Consider the following 23,731-nt stretch of genomic DNA (forward strand, 5'->3'; position numbering starts at 1 on the left):
ATGTTACCCAGGGCAATTTACACGTTTAATGCAAACCCTATCAAAATACCATGGACTTTCTTCAGAGAGTTGGAACAAATTATTTTAAGATTTGTGTGGAATCAGAAAAGACCCCGAATAGCCAGGGGAATTTTAAAAAAGAAAACCCTAGCTGGGGGCATCACAATGCCAGATTTCAGGTTGTACTACAAAGCTGTGGTCATCAAGACAGTGTGGTACTGGCACAAAAACAGACACATAGGATCAAGTGGAACAGAATAGAGAACCCAGAAGAGGACCCTGAACTTTATGGTCAACTAATATTTGACAAAGGAGGAAAGACTATCCACTGGAAGAAAGACAGTCTCTTCAATAAATGGTGCTGGGAAAATTGGACATCCACGTGCAGAAGAATGAAACTAGACCATTCTCTTACATCATACACAAAGATAAACTCAAAATGGATGAAAGATCTAAATGTGAGACAAGATTCCATCAAAATCCTACAGGAGAACACAGGCAACACCCTTTTTGAACTCGGCCACAGTAACTTCTTGCAAGATACATCCACGAAGTCAAAAGAAACAAAACCAAAAATGAACTATTGGGACTTCATCAAGATAAGAAGCTTTTGCACAGCAAAGGATACAGTCAACAAAACTAAAAGTCAACCTACAGAATGGGAGAAGATATTTGCAAATGACGTATCAGATAAAGGGCTAGTTTCCAAGATCTATAAAGAACTTCTTAAACTCAACACCAAAGAAACAAACAATCCAATCATGAAATGGGCAAAAGACATGAAGAGAAATCTCACAGAGGAAGACATAGACATGGCTAACAATGCACATGAGAAAATGCTCCACATCACTTGCCATCAGGGAAATACAAATAAAACCACGATGAGAAACCACCTCACACCAGTGAGAATGGGGAAAATTAACAAGGCAGGAAACCACAAATGTTGGAGAGGATGTGGAGAAAAGGGAACCCTCTTGCGCTGTTGGTGGGAATGTGAACTGGTGCAGCCACTCTGGAAAACTGTGTGGAGGTTCCTCAAAGAGTTAAAAATAGACCTGCCCTACGACCCAGCAATTGCACTGTTGGGGATTTACCCCAAAGATTCAGATGCAATGAAATGCCGGGACACCTGCACCCCGATGTTTCTAGCAGCAATGTCCACAATAGCCAAACTGTGGAAGGAGCCTCGGTGTCCATCGAAAGATGATGGATAAAGAAGATGTGGTCTATGTATACAATGGAATATTCCTCAGCCATTAGAAACGACAAATACCCACCATTTGCTTCAATGTGGATGGAACTGGAGGGTATTATGCTGAGTGAAGTAAGTCAATCGGAGAAGGACAAACAGTGTATGTTCTCATTCATTTGGGGAATATAAATAATAGTGAAAGGGAATATAAGGGAAGGGAGAAGAAATGTGTGGGAAATATCAGAAAAGGAGACAGAACATAAAGACTCCTAACTCTGGGAAACGAACTAGGGGTGGTGGAAGGGGAGGAGGGCGGGAGGTGGGGGTGAGTGGGTGATGGGCACAGAGGGGGACACTTGACGGGATGAGCACTGGGTGTTATTCTGTATGTTGGTAAATTGAACACCAATAAAAATTATTTTATTAAAAAAATAAAAAAAATAAAAAGTCTTGCGTAATTAGGAAAAAAAATTTTTAAATAAAGTCTATATTTTCCTATAAAAAAATGAAGTGGGCAGAAGACATGAACAGACATTTCTCCAAAGAAGACCTACATATGGCCAACAGACACATAAAAAAATGCTCCACATCACTTGCCATCAGGGAAATATAAGTCAAAACCACATGAGATACCACCTCACACTAGTGAGAATGCTGAAAATTAACAAGACGGGAGACAACAAATGTTCAAGAGGATGTGGAGAAAGGGGAACCCTCTCCCACTGTCGGTGGGACTTCAAACTGGTATAGCCACTCTGGAAAACAATGCAGAGTTTCCTTAAGAAGTTAAAAATAGTGCAACCAGGGTTACTCAGAGGTTTAGCCCTGCCTTCAGCCCAGGGCCTGATCCCAGATTGCCCGGGATTGACCCCCCACATCAGACTCCCTGCATGGAGCCTGCTTCTCCCTTTGCCTGTGTCTCTGCCTCTCTCTCTGTCTGTCTCTCATGAATAAATAAATAAAATCTTTTTTTAAAAAAAGAAGCTAAAAATAGAGCTACCTTATGATCCAGCAATTGCACAACTAGGTATTTATTCAGAGGATACAAGTATAGTGACGCAAAGGGCACATGGACCCCATCGTTTATAGCAGCAATGTCCACAGTAGCCAAACTGTGGAAAGAGGCCAAAGGTCTATCTACTGAGAATGGATAAAGATATGAAATATATGTGTGTGTGTGTGTGTGTGTGTGTGTGTGTGTGTGTGTGTGTGTATGCAATGGAATCTTAGCCATGAAGAAGAATGAAATCTTACCATTTGCAATGATATGGATGGAACTAGAGGGTATTATGATGAGTGAAAGAAATCAGTCAGAGGAAGACAAATATCATGTGATCTCACTCATTTGTGGAACTGAAGAATTTAAATGTAACACTGAAACCATAAAACTACTAGAAGAAACCCAGGAGAAAACCTCCCTGATATGGCAAGGATTTTTGGATATAACATCAAAAGCACAAGCAACAAAACCAAAAATCAACAAGTGAGACATCAAACTAAAAAGCTTCAGCACAGAAAGAAAAATCAACAAAATGTAAAGTCAACCTATGGAATGGGAGAAAATATTTGCAAACCATGTATGTGATAAATACATATATAAGTATATGAAGAACATATACAACTCAATAGGAAAAAAACCCAAATGATCCAATTAAAATGGGCAAAGGGTTTGAACTGACATTTTTCCGAAGAAAACATATAAATGGCCAAAAGCTACATGGAAAGATGCTCAACAGCACTCATCATCAGAGAAATGCTAATCAAAACCACAATGAGACAAAACCTCACATCTCTTAGAATGGTTATTATCAAAAAGACAAGAGACAACAAGTGTTGATAGGAATGTGGGGGAAAGGGAGCCGTTACGCACTGTTGATGGGAATGTGAACCAGTTCGGCCACTACAGAGAACAGCACGGAGGTCCTTCAAAAGATGAAAAGCTACCATGTGATCCTGCAATTCCTCTTTGGGGGATATACCCAAAGGAGATGAAAATACTCTCTCAAAGAGATGTCTGCAGGCTGTGTTCACTGCAGCATTGCTCACAAGATGTGGAAACCATTTGGGGTGTTCACGGATGGATACGTGGATAAGGAAAATGCAGTGGGATGCTCTCCACCATGAAACAGGGAATCCATCTGTGATACCATGGATGAACCTTGAGGGCCTTGTCAGGTGGAGAAAGACAAATACTGCATGATGCCTTTTGAATGTGGAATCTGAAAGCATTAGGCACATAGAAACAAGGTAAAATGGTGGCTGTCAGAGCTGAGGAGTGGGGGACATGGGGGGATATTGGTCAGAGATTCTAAACTTCCAGTTACAGTAAGTTCTGCGGATCCGATGTACCTCATGGTGAGTACAGTTAACAATACTGTATCATGATTCACAGCTGATACAAGGGTGGACTTTGAATGTTCTCACCATAGCAACAACACCATGGTAATCATGGGAAGTGAAGGGTGTGTTCACGAAGTTCAGTGTGCTGATCACTTCACAGTATAACGTGTATCAATCAGAACGCTGAACACCTTAAAGTTACACCATGTAACATGTCTCAATAAAGCTGGAAGAATTACAAATAAAGTGAATACTCATGAAGGCAAAATGAAACTTCTCAGATGGTTCTGGCCTTCTCTCCAACCACCGTCGGCTGAACAAATACAGGGAAAGGGTTAGGATTTTATTCAGATAGGATAATGATTTGGCCAAGAGAGGACAAGAAGGGGGGGAGAGGCAGGATGTGTGCAGAGCAGTAACTGTCGTGACGGACCAGGGAACCCACGCTTAAGAGAGCAGTGGAGACAGGTGGCCTTGGGGACCTTGACAAACCTCCCAACACCTGCCGGAGAGAATCTGCCAGGAGGGAGCACATCATCTGTAGATGCTGATCTACCAAGAACCAGATGGGCCATCCTGGGAGATGGGCTGAGTCAGGGACAAAGCAAAGGCAGTGACCACTACCAGAAGGGGTGCCGAGGAAGGCCGATGACAGGAGGGTCAGCACTGAGGATAACGCCGCTAGACCTCAAACCTCTTCCACAGACAAGGGCTTTCTCCCCGTTTTCATGCTGACCCTGAGAGTCACAGGTTCTGGAGCTGCCCAATGTCTCTCAATCCCAGAACCAAACCCTAAACCATCTAAATGCTAGGAATACTAGTGACAGGGAGGAAGCCTGGTGCTACCTGAGGCCTCCACAGCAGCCAGGGACATATCACCATCATGGGCCTCTCCCTCCAGAATGTTCCCCTCCCTGACCTGGGGACTCTTCCCTGAACAACTCTATACAGGTGCTAATTATGGGAGTGAGACACAGCTCCCCTAGGGCCCCATCCTCTCAACAACAGGGAGAGTGATTAGCATCAGCTGTAGCTGGCAGCAGAAATAGCCTTCCAGATTCTAAAGGGACAGCAGTTGTAGAGCAGGGATGCTGATGAGCCACTCGCTGGAGAGGAAGCAGGGGAATCCACTCTCCTATATAGTTTCTGTGCTTAGGAAATGTGACTCAGCATCACTCCTCAGGGTTAAAAGGCTTCCGTGTCCTGTCACCTTTTCATTCATTTGACAAATATTTATTGCAATTAGAGCCGGAGGGTGAGCCAGGAGCCAGGGAGGTCATCTCACTAAGACTCCTCCTTTTACACATAGAAACACAGAAGCGAGGGTAATGCAGTGACTTCTCCGTATCAAATAACCAGACTATCCAAAAGCAGTTCTGCTATGGGGGACCCAGGGCTCCTGGCTTCTAGCTCAGCATTCTGCTAGACGACTCCAGGTGTCAAGACCCATGGATCATGACCATCACAGCAGGTAGAAGCAGGACCAGCATGGACATTGGCAGCAGCCAGAAAGAGGGATTCCCCACAGATTAGCACTGAGTAGTCAGCATCTAAAGGTTATACTCACAGAAGTATGGTCCCTGAAACAAAGAAGGTGAGGGATAGCTCTAATCTACCAAGTGTTAGTTCTACCAAGCCTGGGGTATTGCACTTATTCTTAGGCACTGCACCCTTTCCAAGATGGGGAGAGAGGCTCAGGGGGAAATCTGTCTTCAAATATCTGAATCTCAGTTTTCTACTCTGGCTCCTAGGAATACAATCAGAACCCGGGAAGCAGCCCAAAAAGCAGATTTGGGAATAAGACAGGCCTGACTGCATGTCCCACAGGCCACTGACTAGCTGTGACCTTGGGACAATCTCCCCTTTCTGAGTCTAAGTTTGCTCATCTACAACGTGGAGAATCTTTCTCACCGTCCCCCCCCCCCCCCCCCCCCCCCACACACACAGAATCTGCTAAATACGTCAGCTAAGGTAGGACTGACTAGCTTCCTCAAGTCAGGACTCAAGTGTGTAAATGAGACAGCGAGGTGCATGCCCGCACGCTGCTCCCGTGCGCCCCCTTTCCCTTCCCTGCAAGCCCACCCATCTCCCACGTGCTCCTTTCGCCCCAGGATCTCCTTCGCTTGCAGGGGCTAAAGTCACCTTTTCACTCTGTGTCCTTCCATTTTTTTTATTTATAAATTTATTTTTTATTGGTGTTCAATTTGCCAACATATAGAATAATACCCAGTGCTCATCCCATCAAGTGCCCCCCTCAGTGCCCATCACGCAGTCACCCCCACCTACCACCCACCTCACCTTCCACCACCTCTAGTTCGTTTCCCAGAGTTAGGAGTCTCTCATCTTCTGTCTACCTTTCTGATATTTCTCACTCATTTTTCTCCTTTCCCCTTTATTTCCTGTCACTATTTTTTATATTCCCCAAATAAATGAGACCATATAATGCTTGTCTTTCTCTGATTGACTTATTTCACTCAGCATAATACCCTCCAGTTCCATCCACATCGAAGCAAATAGTGGGTATTTGTCGTTTCTAATGGCCTGAGGAATATTCCATTGGATACATAAACCACATCTTCTTTATCCATTCATCTGTCGATGGACACCGAGGCTCCTTCCACAGTTTGGCTATTGTGGCCATTGCTGCTAGAAACATCGGGGTGCAGGTGTCCCGGCATTTCATTGCATCTGTATCTTTGGGATAAACCCCCAGTAGTGCAATTGCTGGGTCGTAGGGTACTTCTATTTTTAACTCTTTGAGGAACCTCCACACAGTTTTCCAGAGTGGCTGAATATTCCTCAGCCATTAGAAATGACAAATACCTGCCATTTGCTTCGACGTGGATGGGACTGGAGGGTATTATGCTGAGAGAAATAAGTCAATCAGAGAAAGACAAGCATTATATGGTCTCATTCCTTTGGGGAATATAAATAATAGTGAAAGGGAATGTAAGGGAAGGGAGAAGAAATGTGTGGGAAATATCAGAAAGGGAGACAGAACATGAGAGATTCCTAACTCTGGGAAACAAACTAAGGGGGGTGGCAGGGGAGGTGGGCGGGGGGTGGGGGTGACTGGGTGATGGGCATTGAGATGGGCATTTGACAGGATGAGCACTGGGTGTTATTCTATATGTTGGCAAATTGAACACCAATAAAAAAATAAATTTATAAAAAAATAAAATGGATTAAAAAAAATGCTGTGACATCTAGAATATTGCTTCAGAAATGTGAACCAGGGATCCCTGGGTGGCGCAGCGGTTTGGCGCCTGCCTTTGGCCCAGGGCGTGATCCTGGAGACCCGGGATCGAATCCCACGTTGGGCTCCCGGCATGGAGCCTGCTTCTCCCTCTGCCTGTGTCTCTGCCTCTCTCTCTCTCTGTGTGTGACTATCATAAATAAATAAAAATAAAAAAAAATGTGAACCAAAGTCACTCAAAAAATTACATGACTTTTCCCTTTTTGATGATTGGGAAAAAATTCATCCACTCTTAAAGGACAATTTGGAAATACTTATATGTATTTCTGGATTTTTTCCATTATGTTCCATTGATCTATGTGTCTATCCTTATGTCACAATGACACTGTCTTTATTCCTCAAGATTTATAACAAGTGATAATCTGTCCTTTACTTTACCTGGATGTCCTGGCATGAACCAGACCACGGGCCCTCTAGAAACATCAGTGATGTGGAGGGCCTTGAATCTTCATAGGGTTCATCTCCCACCCTCTGGAGCACATTTGTCTCACCAATCCTATCTCATCCTGCTTGATTAACAAGATGTCATCAACATGATGGAACAATGTGATGATTTCTGGAAGGTCCAGAAGGCCATGTCCAGAGGATGCTGGAGCTGCCTCATATAGTCTCATGAGAGCTGACGTAGATTTTCAGGCATTTTGCAAACCGGTTGTTAAATGACAGCCATTATTAAAAATGAGTTAGTGTAAACTTATAGTAATTTATATTAAAAGCAGAGATAATAATCAAATAAATATTTATCAAATTTTTCCACCTTTTGTGCGCATATTTTCTGAGAGCTCTAAACTGTACTTTTACCTGTAGGAATTCCAATCTGTATTGGGTCGATATTGGCTTAGGTGGATGCGCTAGCAGGCCGTCGACCGGGGGTCTTGAGGAGACACCCCTTGCTCCGCCTGGAGGACAGGGTCCTCATCTATAAAGAGGGCTGACTGCCAGCCCTTCGGGTTACTTTCTATTTTGTCTCTGTGGCCACATTGGAATGTTTGTCTATGTTGTTGGGTCCTTGTTAATTGTCTTTACTGTCTGTGTCTTGGTGTGGATTGGGGACATAATAGGGCAGACACAAACCACTCCCCTGCCTCTTATGCTCTCCCACTTCTCGGATGTTAGGGAAAGAGCTCATAATCTGAGCACAGACATATGGAGAGATTTCAAATGTATTGCATAGCAGAATGGCCAACCTTTGACGTGGGATGGCCCTGAGAAGGAACTTTACCTACCTATTATCTTACAGGTTAAGGCCTTGATCTTCAGGGACAAACCAGATGGCCACTCTGACCAGGTGCCCTACATCCTGATCTGGACAGGACATGATCGAGAACCCCCTCCTTGGCTAAAACAATTTTTACCCCACAAAGCTGGACCTACCAAGATTCTAGCCCTGCGGAAAGCTGAGAAGGAGACCGATTCTAAGTCCCAAGCGCCCCTTTATCCCGTCTTCCAGGATTCCTGCCCCCTGCCCAGGACCTGATCCTCCTGCCGCCCTACCGGGCACCCCCTCCCCCTTCTGCCCCTCCATTGGAGGCACCGGGGGTTGCAGAAGGGACGCCACCCCTCCCTGATGAGGGAGTCCTTGTGCCCGGGCCAGCAGTAGGGACACGCGGGTGGACCCACTGGTGGCCCCACCTCCAAATGCGGGGCCAGCCGACTCCACCGCCCTTCCCCTCCATGCCATGGGGCCCCCCCGACGAGACTGGCGGACAGCTAATGTTATATTGGCCGTTCTCACCAGTGATTATAATTAGAATATAATTAGATATAATTATATCTAATTAGATATAATTAGAAAACCCAAAATGCAAAGTTCTCTGATAATCTGAGAGATCTAATCGGGCTTTGAGATACTGTTCTCTTTACCCACCAGCCTGCTTGGGATGACTGCCAACAGCTCTTGCAGGTTCTCTTCACCACCAAAGAGAGAGAACTAATTCAGGCAGAAGCCCGGAAGTCTGTCTTGGAAGAGGACAGACAGCCAACTCAAAACCCAGACCTCATAAATACTGCCTTCCTCTTATCCCACCCCACCTGGGACCACAACTCAGCTGAAGGTAAGGAGAGACTCCGGGTCCACCGCCAGACTCTAATGGCAGGTCTCCAGCCTGCCGCGTGCAAACCTACCAATCTGGCCAAGGTCTATGATGTAAAACAGGGTAAGGATGAGAGTCCAGCAGCCCTCCTAGAGAGAATCATAGCGGCTTTTAGGCAGCACAACCCTATGAACCCAGAAGCCTCGGAAACAAAGGCCGCAAATATCATGGCTTTTGTTAACCAGGCCACTCTGGACATTAAAAAGAAATTGCAAAGAGTGGGAGAGAAGAGCTTGCAGGACTTAGTAATAGTAGCAGAAAGAGTTTATAATAATAGAGAAAGTCTGGAAGAACAACAAACCAAACTAAGTGACCGGCAGACCTGAAACCTGGCCAAGATCCTGCTGGCTACAACCATGGATGACCCACAGGAAAAATGGAGGCACCTCAAGAAGCTGGCTTCAGGGACAGGTAAGGAGGATGGCCCTGGTCCCCCTCGGGAGCGCCCTAAGCTGAACAAAAAACAATGTGCTTTTTGCAAAGAAAAGGGTGTGGGTGAAAGACTGCCCTAACAAAAGACCTAAGGCCCCTGCCAAGATCTTGGAAATGGAGGACCTGGACGATTAGGGGAGTCAGGATTCGGCACCCCTCCCAGAGCCCAGGGTAACTCTTAGAGTGAAGGGGCAACCTGTTGATTTCCTAGTGGACACTGGGGCACAACATTAGGTTTTATTACAACCCCAAGGGAAATTGGCAAACAAGATTTCACGGGTGCAAGGGGCCATGGGCACCAAACAGTTCTCATGGACTACCTGAAGAACTGTGGGTCTCAGCATGGACCAGGTATTCCATTCCTTCATGGTCATCCCTGAGTGCCCCTACCTGTTGTTAGGTCGGGATTTGCTCACCAAGATGGGGGCACAAATTCACTTCCATCCCGAAGGGACAAAAATCCTAACCAAAGAGGGGCACCCAATTCAGGTGCTTGTCCTGAGTTTAGAAGACGAAATATCGTCTCCATCAAATGCCCTCAGCCTCAATGACTGACATTGACCACTGGCTGCAGGAATTTCCCCAAGCGTGGGCAGAAACTGGGGGAATTGGGCTGGCCTGGCACCTGACCAGCCATATACATAGAACTAAAGCTGGGGGCAGACCCTGTCAGGGTCCTGCCAATACCCCATGCCTCTTGTCTCCCTAACCCAGACTGGGACCCCCCTCTGCATGACTGTCAAGAAATTTTGGCACAGGTGCACGGAATCAGAGCTGATCTCCAGGACCAGCCACTGCCGAACGCGGATGCCACCTGGTACACGGACGGCAGCAGTTTCGTTCAAGAAGGAATCAGATACGCAGGGGCAGCCGTAACCACGGAAATGGAGGATCCCATCCGGGGGCACCGACCCTGCCAGACACCCTCAACTATACTGATGCTGACTTACACTGGATCAAACGCTTGCCTATGACCCAGTGCTTGCGTGGCTGGTGGAGGGCCGCAGACTCCAGCATCATCCTGCCAGAGGAACTAGGACGGCGAGTCCTATCCAAGATGCATCGGAATACTCATATGGGAACAAGGAAGATGGAAGACCTCATACGACATGCAAAGATCACTATTAAAGACTCTCGAAAAAAAATTAAAAAAATAAATAAATAAATAAAGACTCTCGAGCAAAGATCGAGCAGATTCGTGGCAAGCTGTCACTCATGCCAGTTAACTAATGCCACCGCCCATGGATCTAACCTGGGTGCCTGGCTCCGAGGGGACCGCCCAGGAGCCTACTAGGAAGTGGACTTCACTGAGGTAAAACCTGGAAAGTACGGATACAGGTATTTACTAGTGTTTGTAGATACTTTTTCAGGATGGACAGAGGCATTTCCCACCAAACATGAAAACTGCACAGACTGTGACCAAGAAACTGCTGGAAGACATCTTACCGAGGTATGGTTTTCCTGTTAAGATTGGATCAGACAACGGCCCAGGATTCATCTATAAGGTAACACGGGGAGTGGCCCTAGTACTTGGGGAAGATTGGAAATTACATTGTGCATATAGGCCCCAAAGCTCAGGACAGGTAGAGAGGATGAACAGAACATTAAAGGAGACCTTACTAAATTAGCCCTGGAGACTGGCGGGGACTGGGTGACTCCCCTCCCCTTCGCCCTATATAGGGTGAGGAACTCCCCATATAAGATGGGATTTACCTACTATGAAATCATGTTCGGTCTTCCTCCACCTATTATCCCCAATTTAAAACCTGAAGTGCTTGCTGAATTTGATGATCACCAACTTCTTTTCTCCCTCCAAGTGTTAAAACGAACCCAAGAACAGGTGTGGCCTAAGCTGAGGGCCCTCTACGAGACTGGGCCACCCCCGGGCCCCCATCGATATCGGCCGGGTGACTGGGTGTATGTGTGGAGATACCAACACCAGACACTTCAACCTCGCTGGAAGGGACCGTACATCGTGATCCTGACCACTCCCACCACTCTCAAGGCCGACGGGATTACTCCCTGGGCCCACTACACCCACGTCTGTCCAGCCAGCTGATCCACACGCTGTTCTCAAGGACTTTGTTCCAGAATGGAAAAGCCAACCAGACAAGGACAATCCCCTAAAGCTAAGACTGCGCCGTTCTCACTTATTTCCCACCTCCCTAGTCTGAGGTTGTCCTTCAAAATAAAAGGGGATTAGACTTCGTTTTCTTACAACAAGGGGGGGTGGTGGTTATGTGCTGCCTTAAACAGGATGTTGCTTCGTTGCTGGGATGTAAATGGGAGCGAGAACAGCAACAAGATTGGTTCGAATCCTGGTTTAATCATTCCCCCTGGCTCACTCTGAGAGCAACCTGGACCCATGATTGGGTTCTTCCTTAGGTTCCTCTGAGAGGGGAAAATGTGGAGGCCAAGAAAATTAAGGCCATTCCATTTTAAGTTCAGCGTTAGCACAAGTACAGCCATCCCAGGCCCCTGTGAATAAGAGCAGAACTTTACCTTACTTCAGTTACAGGGGAAAAAAACAGCTTTCAGCTTAACGCCATAGAAAGCCCCCTATTAGAATGAGAACAGAGCTCAATGCCCTTGAAAGCCCCATATCAGAATGTAAACAGAACTTGAGAAATTCCTCCACCCCTTCTGGAGGTCCCCTAGACCAGCCCATAAAACTAAGCTGGAACCCACCTTGGGGTCCAAGTCCCTGCTCTGCTGTGTCGGGTACACTTGGACCCAAGCTCGAGCTTGTTAATAAACCCTCGTGTGTTTGCATCGGTGTCGGCTTTTTGGTGGTTTCTCAGATACGTAATCTTGCGCACAACACTCTGACCTCTGGGGCCTCACCTTCCCTGCAGGGACATGGTGAGCTGAGGTTGGCACACAGCCTCTGCAGCCAGCCCACCTAGGTTCAAATATCAACTCTCGTGCTCACTGACTGTATTGTCTGAGGCAAGGGATGTCATCTTTCTCTGCTTCAGATTCTTTGTATCAGAGGAGAGGGCACCCAGAGCAGCTCTGTGGGCAACCAGAGATGAACTGGTAACTGTTTGGCAACCAGCTTGTTTGGGGGAGACACAGACCCTGCCTGATGGGCTGACCAATTTCCATGGCGTACTCCCGCCATGGCTGGTCCCAGCTGCCAACGGCATAATCCTCTCTCACAAAGTCCCCAAAAGTTACCAGTCAAGAGCTCGTATGAGCTCGCTCCAGCACATCCGATGGATGTGTGCCTCGGAACGTGCCTGGTGGTTGGCACTAACAATCCTTCATAAGACCGGTGACCCAACAGCCATTCCAGGATACCTACTGCTCTTTGGCAAGTCTTCCTCCTGATGTCCACATGGAGGCACCAGTGAAGAGTTTTGTCATCACTGGTGGCAGAGGGGGTTTTATTCTGACTCTGGGTAAGTAGAAAGTCTGTTCTTCTCCTAGGAGACATCCATTGCTACCTGGCCCCCAAGAGAGGAGCACCAGAGTGGAGGATAAACTGGGTCTACACTCTGGGCCTCACATCTACTGGCAGGTTGACCTTCGCCAAGTTTCTCAACCTCTAAAACTGTTTACTTCTTGATGCATTTGGAATAAGAGCACCTTGTGTGCAGGGTTGCTGTGAGATCCTGGTGATTGGGTATATGAGAGGCCATGGGAAACAGTCCACAGGTGGCAGCTACCAATAGCCCCAGCAAGTAGCTCTGCATCATCACAATCTCCTGTGCGTGGACCCCCCAACCCATGCCCTGGCTCCCAGCACACTGCTGGCTGGCACTCCTGGGGCCCAAGAAAGGAGTAAATGCAGAAACCCCTGAATGACAGGGTCAGGGTAAATTAAAGAAAGCAGAGAAGACAGAGACAAGGGAGAACAGGTGAGGGGTCTGGAAGGGGAGACCACTTACAGAGGCTCAGGAAGGAGGGAGGGGAGAGTCAGGAGAATGTGAAACTCAGAATGCAAACAAATTGATTAGGATGATAGTTGAGGAGTAACACAAACAGCTGGCTTCAGTTTAGGTCACAAGAACTGGATATCACAAGGGAAGTAAAGGAGAGGACCCTGCTCCTTGGCGTGATGTTTTGTTTTAGGGCAATGAGATGTTCTGGAGGCTGATGGTGTTGGTTGCACGGTAGTGACTATACTAAAAAGCACTAAAAAATAATAATAATAAAAAATAAAAAGCACTAAATTATACATTTTCAAAGGGTCTATGTAAACTCTCTCTCCAAAGGAAAACAAAGGAATAGTCTATTAGAAATTCAGCATGGTGATTCCATCTGGGGTGTGGGCACACGGAGCTTCTAGACACTTGAAACATTCACTCAATTATTGGTGGTCATGCCCAGGGTTGACTGTCTTACTCATTAAACTGTAGAGATATGCTCTACTCACACTTTTTTTTTTTAATTTTTATTTATTCATGATAGGCACACAGTGAGAGAGAGAGAGGCAGAGACACAGGCAGAGGGAGAAGCAGGCTCCATGCACCGGGAGCCCGATGTGGGATTCGATCCCGGGTCTCCAGGATCACGCCCTGGGCCAAAGGCAGGCGCCAAACCGCTGCGCCACCCAGGGATCCCCATCTACTCACACTTTTGTAAATGTATACAAATATGACAAATATTTAAAATATGAAAACAAACCAGGGAAGATACAGCAGCAGAAATCTCTAACAGGATGGAGATGCAACAGGATGGGAACACGTGTTAGGAGATGCTCAGGCTACCCTGCAGGCCACTAGGGTACTTCTGCCAGCTGCCCCCATGCCAAGCCGTCCTGAGGCCGGGGGTCATTGGCTAAGGCCAGAGAATCACCAGTGGTTCAGCCTCCTGCCCCATCCATGGCTTGGCCTTTTAGGCCTAATGCTCCTCTTTTTTTTATAGAAAACATATAGTCACCTCCTCTAGGAAGCTTTCCCAATATATCCACCCAAACTGGCCCTTCAGCTTATTATAGACCCTATCCCCTCACTGAGTATGTTGGTATTCCTGACCTTGGAGGCTCGAGGTCTTCAATAATGTTCCTGTGAAGCCCTCAATGATTTTAATGGGCTTGGGGCCATGCTTGCCTCCTGCCTGTGAGCTTCCCAGGACGTGACTGGGCATGTGGACCAGATCCCCTAGCCAGACAACTGGCTTAGCAACTTGAGCAACCATACTGGTCTATGAATGGGGTCCTTAGACACAAAGGGAAAACCTTTCTGGGCAGCGCAGGTGGCTCAGCGGTTTAGTGCCGCCTTCAGCCCAGGGCATGATCCTGGAGACCTGGGATCGAGTTCCACGTTGGGCTCCCTGCATGGTGCCTGCTTCTCCCTTTGCCTGTGTCTCTGCCTCTGTGTATGTGTGTGTGTGTGTGTGTGTGTGTGTGTGTGTGATGAATAAATAAATAAAACCTTAAAAAAAATAAAGGAAAACCTCTCCATAGACACAACATTCTGTCTCAAATCAGGTCCCTTGCAAAAAAAAAAAAAAAAAGGCACAAAGAATACATGTAGTATGAATAGCTCTCCAAAATTCATCTGACAAATAGAGAAATGATCAACTCTACAGAGATAGCTACAACCTAAAAATCCATTATAAAAATACGTTACTTTGCTGGTTCTTCCAACAAATGCATAGGGACGATACAACACTTGGAACAGCACTCAGAACACAGACGCATCCACCATGTGGTCCTGAAGTAATCAGCTCAGTACTGCATGCTTTCCAGTAGCCTCCGCTGTGCTCAGCCCATCAGCCTGAGGCCCCCGTGTCCAGCACCTGCCTGTCCCCCAGCAAGTCCTGCTGCCCCCAAAGCCTGCTGGACAGCACTGCCCAGGAGGAACATGAAGGGAAGGAGGTGCAGAGTGTGGAGGTGGAGTGCCTGGTAAAGGACACGGTGGAGACAGAAAAGGAGATATGTACCTGGGGTGAGCTGACCAGTACCAGGGGAGGTTTGGGACAACAGCTCAGGACACACTGCCCTCATCCTTCCAGGCTGGGGCAGGAAAATGGGCAACCAGAACTCCCCTGGGGGCTTCCTCCTTCTGGACTTCTCTGAACACCCAGGGCTAGAGAGAATCCTTTTTGTGGTTGTCCTCACTTCCTGTTGTGTTGTTCCTCACTCTGGTGAGCAACACCCTCATCATCCTGCTGTCTGTGCGGGACCCAAGGCTCCACTCCTCAATGTACTTTTTCCTCTCCAACCTGTCCTTCTTGGACCTGCGCTTCACCACAAGCTCCGTCCCCCAGCTGCTGGTCAACCTCTGCAGCCCAAAGACCACCAGCTTCCTTGGCTGCTCTGTTCAGCTCTTCATCTTTCTGTTCCTGGGGACCACAGAGTGCATCCACCTGAACATGATGGCCTTTGACCTCTACATGGCCATATGCCAGCCTCTGCACTATACCATCATCATGCCCCCGTTGCCTGTGCCGGCAGCTGGCGTCCATGGCCTGGGCCATCAGTCTGCTGGAGTCGGTGGTCCAGACACCACCCACTCTCCACCTGCCCTTGTGTCCCCACCAGCAGGGGAATGAGTTCGTGTGTGAGGTCCCAGCTTAATCAGACTGTCTGGTGGGGACACCACCTACAACCAGATCCAGATGGCTGTCACCAGCATCCTCATCCTGCTCATGCCCATCGGCCTCATCCTGGTCTCTTACTGTGCCATTGCCCAGGCAGTGCTGAGGATTAACTCAGCCAACCGGTGGAGGAAAGCATGTGGGACCTGCTTCTCCCCTCTCGTGGTGGTCACCCTCTTCTACAGATCAGCCATCGCTGTCTACCTCCAGCCCCAGAATGCCTATGCCCAGAAAGGGGCATAGTTCTGTCTGTTCTGTGCCGTGGGCACTGCAGCAATGAACCCTCATTTACACCCTGAAAACCAAGGAGGTAAAGAGGGCTGTCAGAAGGTCGCTGGGGAAGGACAGGGATACAAGGGAGAGCTGAGCCCGCTCCGTGTGCTTTCCAGTCCAGAAGCGGTCGTCAGGCTCCTGTCAGAGAAGCTCCCCACACCTGTGCCCTCACCCATCCCCCCACGCCCATGGACGATGGCTCTGTGTGTGTGTGTGTGTACGTCTGCATTTCTGTGTGTGCCCTGCCTGCGCGACAGAGCCTGGGCTGATGAGGGATGCACATCTCCATGTGAAGCAGTCTACAAATCAGATTACTTCCTCTTTGCTTTATTTTGTCTTTAATGGTCCTTGCCTCCACCATGATGTGCCTAAATCATCTGTCATAACATGGTTCCACCCCCATTTTGATCCCCGCCACATCATTTGCTTCTCTGCCCAGCTTTTCCACTTACTTATATTTTGCATTGTCCATCCACTCTTCCTCACAAAGGACAGCAGGAGGGCAGCTGAGGTCAGGCCAGCTCTGAAACCAGCCCAAGAAATGCAATTTAGACCGAAGATCCAAGCCATGCCTGCTCTCTTATGGTCTTCAAGTGTCCCAGCTCCTTAGCTTGGGAACAGAGGAGCCAAGGGAGAAAGAGGCGAGGGTCACCTGGGCACCTGCATTTCTCTCCTCCTACATCAGAGGACACCTGTGTGCCACTATATCTCTGCTCTCTACCCGATCCCCATGGGTGACTTCGGGACCTGCATTTCACTGCTCCACATCACTGGTCACCTCAGATCCAGCCTTTCTCCCTGCCCCCAACTCACAGGTCATCTCGGCCTCTCCATTCCCTCCCCCCGCCGTCCAGGGATCACCTCGGCCCTTCCATTCCTTCCTCTATTGTGCACAGGGTCACCTCGGCTCCTCCATTCCTTCCAGCAGCATCCACTGGTCACCTGGGACCCTCCATTCCTTCCCTGGCGTTCATGGGGTCATCTCTGCCTATTACTTCCCCTGTCACCTCGACCCCCCCTGCCTCCCCTAGTCTCCACTGGTCTGTTTGGCCCCTCCCCCACAGAGTCCAAGGTCACCTCGTTGCTTGCACCCCCTCTGCGCACCCAGGAGCCCCAGGTCGACCTCAGAGCCAGGGGCGCCTCTAGCAGGTGGGCTCTGGCGACCTCTGCCGTCGAACGGTGGCATTGCGCCTGGCTTCAGGGCTGGGACTTAAGACCCCCTTGGAGGTCATCATCAGTCCCACTCTCCACTCAGAGAGATGGAAATGAGGACACCGCCGTCACCGAGTGTTCGTGCCTGGCATAGGACATTCCAGGGACCATGGAACGAGCTTACCACATGCGGACTCATTGGATCCCTGTCACCAGGGAGCAGATCCTCTTTCCCAGATGCACCAGGTAAGACCCAAGTTGAAGCAGCAGCTTTGGGTCAGTGATTTGTCCCCGGGAGGCTGCCTCAGGGTCTGTGCTCTCACCCTGTCTTCTGGTTCAAAGAGGCTTCTGCCGCCAGATCAGAAGTCTCAGCCTCTCAGTAAACTCTGAGGGAATCATCCCAATCTAGAAATACACATGGAATACACATGGAATCTGAGTGTCCATGTGAGGGTGTCCTTCCTGGGAATCAGACTTCATCCAAAGAATCCCACGTGATCAAGAAACAGCAACTGCTTGGAAGAAGTCTTCTTCTAGCTCCTGGCTGTGCTCCTGGCTTTGATCCTCCACTAGTTTTCAGGCTCCCAGGAGGCAAGGACCGAAATGGTGCCAAAAACTGGCACCAAATTAATTCTATGAATGAATGAATGAATGAATGAATGAATGAATGAACGAATCTCTCCAAAGCATGTGTAAAGCATTCCGGGGGTCCTGACCACACAGATGCTGTCTCTCGGCTTTTTCACGGCAATGACAACACCAAATTCTCTCTGATACGTGCTGATGAAATATGAAAAAGGAAAAATCCTACTTTTATTCTAGTCCCAACACAAATGGCTTTGGCTGAAGATTGTCCCTGCATCTGCTCACAACAGCACATTGACTGTGTTCACCCCAATCTTTCCAGTCATCCATGTACTGTAATGTCAGTATCTCCTCAGCCTCCTATTAGACTATGTCCTGATCTTACTGTAGATCCCCCATCTGGTGTTAATACCCTCATCTCATCCCTACACGTCATGCGAACTCTAATCCCAGCTTTCAAGTCACTTACATGATTTATCTCATGACCACCTCTGCCCTTTCTCTCATGAGTACTTGGAAACCTCCACCTGCCCCTCAGCTCCATAAACACAGAAGCCCTAGTCGGGAGATGCAGTGGAGAATTACATGAAGGAGTCTGATTTGAGGAATAAATGATTTAACACAGGCATTAGAACTAGCGTTCTGTTCTGAATTAATTCTACATGTGAAGTTATTTACCAGAAGCTTCAGGAGAAAATCTTTTTTTAATAAATTAATTTTTTATTGGTGTTCAATTTACCAACCTACAGAATAACACCCAGTGCTCATCCCGTCAAGTGTCCCCCTCAGTGCCCGTCACCCACTCAACCCCACCCCCCTCCCTCCTCCCCTTCCACCACCCCCAGTTCGTTTCCCAGAGTTAGGGGTCTTTACGTTCTGTCTCCCTTTCTGATATTTCCCACACATTTCTTCTCCCTTCCCCTATATTCCCTTTCACTATTATTTATATTCCCCAAATGAATGAGAACATACACTGTTTGTCCTTCTCCGATTGACTTACTTCACTCAGCATAATACCCTCCAGTTCCATCCACGTCGAAGCAAATGGTGCGTATTTCTCGTTTCTAATGGCTGAGGAATATTCCATTGTATACATAGACCACATCTTCTTTATCCATTCATCTTTCGATGGACACCGAGGCTCCTTCCACAGTTTGGCTATTGTGGACATTGCTGCTAGGAACATCGGGGTGCAGGTGTCCCGGCGTTTCATTGCATCTGAATCTTTGGGGTAAATCCCCAACAGTGCAATTGCTGGGTCGTAGGGCAGGTCTATTTTTAACTCTTTGAGGAACCTCCACACAGTTTTCCAGAGTGGCTGCACCAGTTCACATTCCCACCAACAGCGCAAGAGGGTTCCCTTTTCTCCGCATCCTCTCCAACATTTGTGGTTTCCGGCCATGTTAATTTTCCTCAGCCAATTTGAATGCCTTTAATGTCTTTTTGTTGCCTGATTGCTGAGGCTAGGACTTCCAGTACTATGTTGAACAGCAGTGGTGAGAGTGGACATCCCTGTCTTGTTCCTGATCTTAGGGGAAAGGCTCCCAGTGCTTCCCCATTGAGAATGATATTTTCTATGGGCTTTTCGTAGCTGGCTTTTAAGATGTCGAGGAATGTTCCCTCTATCCCTACACTCTGAAGAGTTTTGACCAGGAATGGATGCTGTATTTTGTCAAATGCTTTCTCTGCATCTAATGAGAGGATCATATGGTTCTTGGTTTTTCTCTTGCTGGTATGATGAATCACATTATTGTTTTACGAGTGTTGAACCAGCCTTGTGTCCCGGGGATAAATCCTACTTGGTCATGGTGAATAATTTTCTTAATATGTTGTTGGACCCTATTGGCTAGTATCTTGTTGAGAATTTTTGCATCCATGTTCATCAGGGATATTGATCTGTAATTCTTTCAGGAGAAAATCTATCCTAAACTTAATTATAACCCTCAAAGTGTCCAGGGAAGAGAAGGATGGTCAGAGACATCGTTCCAGCTTAAGAAACTGAGTTTGAGGCTGTTAGCCTTAAAAGTAAGAACTGTCAGTTATTTTACCAGCACAAGTAGGTTTACTCAGGAATAAAAAAAGAATTGCAATCTGGGACCCACACAGTGCAGCAAAATGGTGGTCAAGTCCAGGGAGCACAGGAGAGGCACACTTTTCTTTTTTAAGGACAAATGGGTGAGAGAAGAAGGCTGTTATGAAGTACCCATGCATCGCAGTAGACAGGGAATCAGAAGTCTGCCGGCTTCTCACTGCCGGAGCTGCTCTGGGGGTGGGGGATGAGAAAGCTCCCTCCCTCCTGCTGGAACAGGAGACTGGTATCCATCTGCTCCATCAAGTCCCCATAAGGTCCCCTCCCTCTCTTCCACCTGTTGGGGCTGCTGCCACCAGGAGTGGTGGGGCTGAATACCCCCCCTGCGGGCCTCCCAGCTCTATGGCTCCTGTTCATAAAACAATCAAGAGGTCACAAAGTGTATGAGTGCTTGGGTGTGTGGGAACCAGAGGATTCCTCCTGGAGGTTGGAGCCACCGCAGTGGGAGCAGTTAATATGAAATATTTGCCAAATTACCGTGTGTAAAGAGCTAAGCTGTCTTATGTGTGACAATAGGAAGCTCTGATTAAGGAGTAAGGCAGAGATGTTAGGGATGCAAGTCAGCTACTGAATTGGGTAACACTGGAAAAAGGGTCCCTTACAAATGCTTGAAGCCCGTGAGATTTAGGTCCCATGAGGAGGGGCACTTATCTACCCACCTAGTATAGCACTTGAGTTGGAAGCATTTAAGGGATGGCATTGGGGAACCTCAGCGTTTCAGCTGCCTATTCAGGAATGGGCATCAGTTCCCTTCTGCGGGGTTCACTGCATCAGGAGACGTGAATGCACAGGGCCCAGCTCCCATGTACCCTCCCGCCCCTGGTGGAGTCAGGCTTCCTGTTTTGTCTGTGCAGAATTACCCCTGGAGGGGACCAGAGGACGCCACCAAAATAGGCATCGTTGGCATATGGATTATTTTGAGCCAAGGCCACTGAGGTCCAGCCATGCAGGAGGAAATGCACATCTGTGAAGGTGCCATCCTCCCTGAACTCCAAGACTCCTCACACCTTCTGTCAATGGTAAAGTCATTGACTGAATTCTGCATAACCAAGCTTACTCTGCAACCCTCGTGTACCACACCTCCCCTGACCTCGCTCCTCAACTACACTGAAGCCCAAGCCCCTTTCCCTTTGTTGACCTACAATGGTAAGCCCCCCTGTAACCCACCTCTTGGGTCACTCATCCCTGGTTTCCCAAGTGTATGCATCTTTCTCTTGTGAACCTCTCTTCTGCTTGTCAGTGAGTCATTAGTGATTCTACATGGTCCTGCTGGAGAACTTGAGATGGGTAGAGGAAACTGACCATCTTTCTTCTCCTCTACCCCTCTCCACACACACGGAGGGGGCACTCTGCCTGCTGCGGGGGCTGTCACAGTGCCCAGTCCACAAAGCCTCAGTAGGTTCCACCCCAGCAGCCGCCGATGCCAGGGCTTACCTTTCCTGAGACAGCCTCTAGCGTTTCCTTCCTTGCTCCAGGGTACCATATAAGGGGATGACATATTGGCAAAGTGATTTCTTCTGAAATCACTGCTGTTTGGCAGTGCGAGGGGGAAGCCTGTGCTCTGACTTCCCTTATGCTAATGGGCCATGAAATGCAAAGGAACAAAATTCCCTGGTCCAAAAGACTGAGTGAATAAACCAAAAGACATTAGTCCAGAGTGGCCTGAAATGACAAAGGACCGTGGGAATGTCTGTGGTTGGCAGAAAAAAAAAAAAAAAAAAAAACAGTGTAGGGCTGCCAGCCCTGAAGTGTCCAGGAGTAGAGGCCTAATAAGAGTCTGAACGCAGCAATGAGGCAAGACTGGGTGGTCAGCTTTGGGTGTAGACAAGCGGTATGGAGAGCGGGAATAAACCTGGCTTTGGAGAAGGCAGACCAGATGCAGCAGGTGATGTGCAGAGGCAGCTGCAACAGCATATGTGTCCCATCCCACATGGTTTTTTTATACTGTGATGCTAATCCCAAGAGGAGGGGTCTGTGTTTCTTCCCCTGGACTTGTAAGGCCTTGTGACTGCCTGGACCAATGGGATTTGGCAGAAGTGATGCCACGGGACTTCCAAGGCTTTGCCAGGAAAAAAGACACAGGGTCACCCTAGCTGAAGCTCTCCCCTCCCATCTCTCCCAGGACACACCCGGTTAGATCCCAGCCACCGAGTCACAAGGAATCCCAGCCCACGTGGAAAGGCCACGGGAGGGCTCCACCTGACAGTCCACTGAGGTCTCATCTGACAGCCATCGCCCAACTTTAGACCTTCCCAATGACTCCGGCCCCAGCCTTCAAGCCTCCCAGTGTCTCCCCACCATCCACTGTGAGTTCCTGCCCCACAGAAACCAGGAATAAAATATGACTAGTGTCTTAAGCCACTGTTTAGGGTAACGGGTTCTACAGCAGTAAATCCCAACACATGCAGCTTGACGGTGGGCTCCACTCCTTGTTGGTGCTGTGACCCTGGACAAGGGCTCCCTCTTTGAGCTGCAGTCTCCTTGCCAAAGTATATGACACCTTCCTCCTTACAAGGGCTTTCCCAAGCCTCACAGCTGAGGACCACCAAGCCCAACACTGCTGGTTTCTCTCCCACCTCTTTGCTTCTGTACTCTGGACCTTCCTTCTGTTTTTCCACAATAAGAATGTGCATCTGTGAAGCCCCCTGCCCAGAGGAATGCCCGACCCAGCAGCATCCCCAATCAAAACTCGTTTGTTGAAACGATAACAAAAGCAGCATAGCCCAGAGTGCTCCCACATGCTGTGTGTGAGTGACCAGGCAGGGAGGCCAGACCCCGGTGGGCTCCAAACCCTGCCTGGGCGAATGCTGTCTGAACGGAGGCAAGGCTGTGGTCTCACCACTGTCCCCAGAGGCCTCTGCCAGCCATCATTCAGCTGTTCCCCGACTCTGCTTGCTCAGGAAGTCTGGCTTGCCCTGGGTCACTGCAGCACTTCTGATTCTGTTTGTTATTTACACCCCACCTAAAGTGCAAATAAAGTAGGAGGTGGTGGGATCCCTGGGTGGCGCAGCGGTTTGGCGCCTGCCTTTGGCCCAGGGTGCGATCCTGGAGACCCGGGATCGAATCCCACGTCGGGCTCCCAGTGCATGGAGCCTGCTTCTCCCTCTGCCTGTGTCTGTGACTATCATGAATAAATAAATAAAATCTTAAAAAAAAAAAAAAAGTAGGAGGTGGTAATTCTGGTGTTTGAGTTCTACCACGGGCTGGTATGCAGCTCCTGCTGCCCTTCTGAAGCCAAGTGTTCATTTTCCTCGTTGCAGGCTTCCCTATTCTGCAGGCTCCTTCCCATTTCCGTGAGAATGTGCCACTGCAGGCAGAGGGTGACTCACACTGAGCCCAGTTGGCCCTAGCTGAATAATCACAGTGTACTGGTTGTCAAGCCTTGGTCTGAGCTCTCATGGAACTTCAGAAAATGGCTTCTAAACAGGATGATGAAATGACAGGACCCACTCAACCCTTCACCTCTTTTGCAAAAATATGAGAACGTCTTAAGAAAAAGAAAAAAAAACCGGGGCTGAAGGGAAAGAGAGACGTGGAGCTGCAAAGAAACTCTTCTCTAAGAGGACACGAAGAATTGTAAGAGCAATTCTCCTTGGCCTCATTGACCATTCAATACCTTCCCCCCTGGCCAGCAGCCTCCTGCCAAACTGCTCAGATCTCAGAGTGCAGAGGGAAGCACTCAGGGCTCTCTTCCACCATCCTCAGCAGTAGCCATTTTCCTGAGGTTCTTGCTTCTTAGGAGGGAGGGTTCCCCCATCTCATCAGCCAGA

The 23,731-nt window shown here is 48.3% G+C and overlaps 1 pseudogene; it reads left to right on the forward strand.

Moving 5' to 3' along the window:
- The first annotated feature begins 15,291 nt into the window (after window positions 1–15,291).
- On the forward strand, window positions 15,292–16,229 carry OR2H17P (annotated as a pseudogene).
- Window positions 16,230–23,731: the final 7,502 nt, after the last annotated feature.

This window comes from Canis lupus, chromosome 35, assembly GCF_011100685.1.
Source record: "Canis lupus familiaris isolate Mischka breed German Shepherd chromosome 35, alternate assembly UU_Cfam_GSD_1.0, whole genome shotgun sequence".
NCBI classification, from domain to species: Eukaryota; Metazoa; Chordata; class Mammalia; order Carnivora; family Canidae; genus Canis; species Canis lupus.